Here is a 5302-nt window from a genome sequence, read left to right as displayed (position 1 = left end):
ATTTCGTTTATTAATTGTTTATTAAAATTTGCTTTTGTTGTCCTTTCATTGTAAAAAGCGTACGTGCCACAGTTCCCAAGTTGCTGTTGCCGTTGCTGCTGATACTGGTGTTGTCGTTGTCAGCGACGATGCGTCCCACTAATTTGATGATAATCATCCGAAGGCTAAAAGAAGGACGATGGCGGCAACCAATGTTGTTAAGTAAAGGCAGCAAAATAAGAACACACCAAATAAACGACTCGTAAATGTGTGGTACATTCTCAGCAAAACAAGCAATTTAATTAACCTTTTTCAGAAAGATCTTACAATATTTCCTCCTTTCAGCTACTATATTGCCGATTCTGACTATTTTTCAGTTTAACATTTATTAAGTCTCTTGTATTGGATAAATTTAAGTCCTGTTTCAATTCAAACACATTTGACAACAAAGGCGTAAGCTAAGATGATGAAGTGAAGTGACAAGAATATAAATGGTCAATAGGGTATACCAAAGTCGGCGTGATGAATTAATTCATGTTTTCGAATTGAATTTAAAATTTAGTAGGCTGAGATATTTAATGTCAGTGCTAAAAAAACCTTACTTACCGACTGAACGCGACACATTCATTTCGAATGAAAATTTTTAGAATCAAGTTATTCGGACAATATCTATATAAAAGTCTATGGTAATTTGCCCAAGTTTAAGAACATTATTTTTAACAAATTAAAATTTGAAATTTTCATTCGTTTTTTTTTTTTGTTTTAGCCAGAGCATCACTGAAAACCTAATCCTAAGAAACAAAAATCAATCATGGGCTTCGACATAGCTCTTATTATCGGTCGCACCGACGAAGAACTTTTATGTCCGATATGTACCAATATCCTGGAGAATCCGGTTCAGTCGTCCATTTGCGAGCACGCCTATTGCCGTGAGTGCATTGCGAAATGCATTAGTGTGAAGAACAACTGCCCGGTGGATCGTACACAATTGTTCAATAGTCAGTTGGTGCCAGCCTCTCGCCTGATGCGCAACATGCTCGGAAGCTTGAAGATAAAGTGCTGCTATTTTGAGAACGGATGTCAAGAGGTGGTGCAGCTAGGGGGATTTTCGATCGCATTTGGCTAGCTGTTACTATAATACCAAAAGGGATGTAAGGTGCCCCAAGGGTTGCGGAATGAAGGTGCCCAAAGATGAGATGTCTAAACATAATTGCGTGGTAAAGTTGCGCGAATTTGTGATGCAACAGCGTAAGGAGATTTTGAAAATGAAAGTGGCCTTGGCTGGTCAGCAGCAGCGCATTTCGTCCTACTGTCGGGATATAGAGATTTTGCAGCATTACATCACCGGTTTGACGTACACAAATTCGGTGGTGGGAAATATTGGGGATCAGCCCAATTAATATTTTGAATTTATACACATAAGATACTCGACAAACGACAGAACACGATCTAAATTTGTTACATTCCTTAAACTTAAGGAGCCGAAAAATGTATCGTAAGCGCAGAAGCATATACTTATATTCATATGAATAATACTCGTATAAATTAAATTTTAAGAATGTTAAAAAGCAAAAAAAAAAAAAAACAAAAATAATAAGCAATGTACTATTCCGGTCATTTGAACTTTGTTGTATGCTGCGTTTCGCTTTTGTAAACTCTTGAGGACCTTGTAGCGTTTTTATTGCCTACAAAAATTAAAAAAATCTGAAGTTTTAAATGCTTTTGTGATGCCATCGCGCCCAGAAACATTTAATGGAAATGTGAAAATTCCGCATCGTGTCCAACAACGATGGCGGCAACAAATGAGGTCGACAAATTTAAGGGCTTATTTCGTTGTTAAGTAAAGGCAGCAAAATAAGAACACACCAAATAAACGACTCGTAAATGTGTGGTACATTCTCAGCAAAACAAACAATTTAATTAACCTTTTTCAGAAAGATCTTACAATATTTTCTCCTTTCAGCCACTAAATTGCCGATTCTGACTATTTTTCAGTTCAACATTTATTAAGTCTCTTGTATTGGATAAATTTAAGTCCTGTTTCAATTCAAACACATTTGACAACAAAGGCGTAAGCTACTATGATGAAGTGAAGTGACAAGAATATAAATGGTCAATGGGGTATACCATAGTCGGCGTGTTGAATTAATTCATGTTTTCGAATTGAATCTAAAATTTAGTAGGCTGAGAGATTTAATGTCAGTGCTAAAAAAACAATACTTACCGACTGAACGCGACACATTCAACGAAAATTTTTAGAATCAAGTTATTCGGACAATATCTATATAAAAGTCTATGGTAATTTGCCCAAGATTAAGAACATTATTTTTAACAAATTAATATTTGAAATTTTCTTTCGTTTTTTTTTTTTTTTTTGTTTTAGCCAGAGCATCATTGAAACCCTAATCCTGAGAAGAAACAAAAATCAAACATTGACTTCGACATAGCTCTTATTATCGGTCGCACCGACGAAGAACTTTTATGTCCGATATGTACCGATATCCTGGAGAATCCGGTTCAGTCGTTCATTTGCGAGCACGCCTATTGCCGTGTGTGCATTGCGAAATGCATTAGTGCCAACTGCCCGGTGGATCTTGCACAATTGTTCAATAGTCAGTTGGTGCCAGCCTCTTGCCTGATGCGCAAGCTCATGCTGCTATTTTGAGAACGGATGCCGTGAGGTGGAGGATTTTCGATCGCATTTGGCTAGCTGTGACCATAATCCCAAAATGGATGTTGGGTGCCCCAAGGGCTGCGGAATGACGGTGCCCAAAGATGAAATGCCTGAACATAATTGCGTGGTAAAGTTGCGCGAATTAGTATTGAAAATGCCCGAGAATCTTTGTCCTGGAATCGGTATGGCCATTATCTTTGATGATGGAGTCGTGGAGGCGATGGCCTAAGTAGCGTCTGTCTTGGACCGTTGCTGTATATTTTTCTAAAGTTTACATTGTCCGTGGTTCACTCAAGTTAAAATTTAAAGCAATGTTCTTATCATTAGCCGCATCTATGTATCTTATATACCCAATTAATACTATTTTGAATTCATACATATAAGATACTCGACAAACGACAGAACAATCTAAATTTGTTATATTCCTCAAACTTAAGGAGCCGAAAAATGTATCGTAAGCGCAGAAGCATATACTTATATTCATATGAATAATACTCGTATAAATTAAATTTTAAGAAAGTTAAAAAGCAAAAAAAAATATCAAAGAAGTTAAATTCGGCTATGCCGAAGTTTATATACCCTTGCAGTCCTTGACAATAATAATTTCACATGTTCAAAATTTGTTTTCTGCAACTCAATTCATTAATATACAAACAAAACAATTTTACTCTTCATACTATGTACAATTTGTTCTTCTTCTTCCCTCATTCCCTAAGCAAAGCAACGCACGCATACACATACAGTTTATGTAGCGTTGCGTCTGTGTGTGTATGCATGTGCTCTGTTGATTTGATGATGACGTAGTAGGCAGCAAGCAGAGCTGCCGGCAGCGATTGAACCGATTTATATAGACTGTAACTTGTGTTCTATTTATCCGATCAGGGTCAAATTTCGGGATCTGAGATTTTATATCAAATTCTATTATATTGGTAAATTTCATGGGGATACTCCAATTTTTGCAAAAATTTTTGTTCCAGAGTTATATGATATAGTAGTCCGATCCCAAAGATTTTCATACTTTATCTCACCCGGGTAAAAAAAAGCTCCCAAAAAAAATTTCATCCCGATAGCTCTTAAGATGGCTGAGTAAAACGCGTACGCACCGACGGACAGACGGACAGACGGTCAGACGGACAGACGGACATGGCTATATCGACTTAGCTTCTCATGCTGATCAAGAATATATATACTTTATGGGGTCGGAAACGTCTCCTTCTGTGCGTTACAAACATCTGACCAATTTTATAATACCCTCTGCAAGGGTATAAAAAAAACAACAAAAATAATAAGCAATGTACTATTCCGGTCATTTGAACTTTGTTTTATGCTGCGTTTCGCTTTTGTAAACTCTTGAGGACCTTGTAGCGTTTTTATTGCCTACAAAAATTAAAAAAATCTGAAGTTTTAAATGCTTTTTCGCGCCCCGAAACATTAAATGGAAATGTTGATTTTTTGCGACCTTTTATTGTTAGATGTATGTTTTGCCGGCTCGAGGTCAAATTTTCTTTTGAGAATAAAACAAAATAATAATATTTTGTGTTCTTCTTGTGGGACATATGTGACAGACATAAAGCGTTTTGTCGAAACCTCTTTATTGGTTTTCTTATTGTTGGATTTTAGTAAAGTCCTTATGGTGTAGTTTGGAAAGTCATTATCCTTTAAAATTCGTCGTATTTCTTTCTTCGTTTCTTTGTGAAAAATTGGGTCCGATATGTTGAGCATCCGTTGTATTCAACCTCTTGCTGTATTCATTATCATCGACTTCGGATGTTTGGAGTTGAAGTTGATGATTCGTCCTGATGATGTTGGCTTTTTGTACCATTTTAATTTTAGCTCGTTTCCTCGTCTGTGTATTGATGCGTCTAGATATGTCAATTTGTTGTTATTTTCTAACTCTATTGTAAACTTTATGTTTCTGTCAAATGAATTTAGGTTGTCAAGTGCGTTTTGGATCTCGTCTTCTTTAATTATGGCAAAGAGGTCATCTACATATTTCGTCATAACTCTAGGTGGTCGCTGCAGTGTTCTCATCATTTTGTCTAAGAGTTCTTCCATAATTATATCGGCTATTATTGGTGATGCTGGTGAGCCCATAGGCATTCCTTTTAGTTGTGTGTATATCTTGTCCTTGTATTTAAAATATCTGTTCTCTTGTATACAAAAACGTACTATTTCCATGAATGTTGATTTTGGAATGTTAGTGTGCGCTTTTATTTTTATCCACTTTTCCCTAATATTGTCAAGTGCCAATTCTATCGGAATACTTGGAAAAAGGGAGACTACGTCAAATGATATCAATCGTTCATCATCGCAAATAAATGTGTCATTGATCCTTGTCTTAAATTCTGAGGCGTTCTTTACGTCGTATGTTGAGTCTGCTGTTATATTTTTTAATATGTTGACTATGTATTTACATAGTCCGTATGATGGAGAACCAATTGATGAGCAGATTGGTCTCAAAGGCGTACCTTCTTTATGAATTTTAGGTAATCCACATATTATTGGTGGAATTGATGTGTTTATTATAAGCTTATTTCGTTCGGTCCGTGAAATATGTTCTTGTTTGTATAATTTTTCCACCAATTCGATGTTTCTGGTCTGTAGTCTAGTGGTCGGGTCCTTCCTTAAAGTTCTATATGTATTTAAATC

At 36.2% G+C, this 5302-nt stretch overlaps 1 long non-coding RNA gene across 1 annotated transcript; it reads left to right on the top strand.

Moving 5' to 3' along the window:
- Positions 1-238: 238 nt before the first annotated feature.
- LOC137587352 (uncharacterized) lies at positions 239-1556 on the top strand. The gene is made up of 3 exons (XR_011033920.1): positions 239-252; positions 325-665; positions 746-1556. It is a non-coding gene; the product is annotated as an uncharacterized lncRNA (long non-coding RNA).
- Positions 1557-5302: the final 3746 nt, after the last annotated feature.

This window comes from Drosophila tropicalis, unplaced genomic scaffold (assembly GCF_018151085.1).
Source record: "Drosophila tropicalis isolate 14030-0801.00 unplaced genomic scaffold, ASM1815108v1 contig_1010, whole genome shotgun sequence".
Taxonomy (NCBI): domain Eukaryota; kingdom Metazoa; phylum Arthropoda; class Insecta; order Diptera; family Drosophilidae; genus Drosophila; species Drosophila tropicalis.
This window is presented reverse-complemented; position numbering and strand designations above follow the sequence as displayed.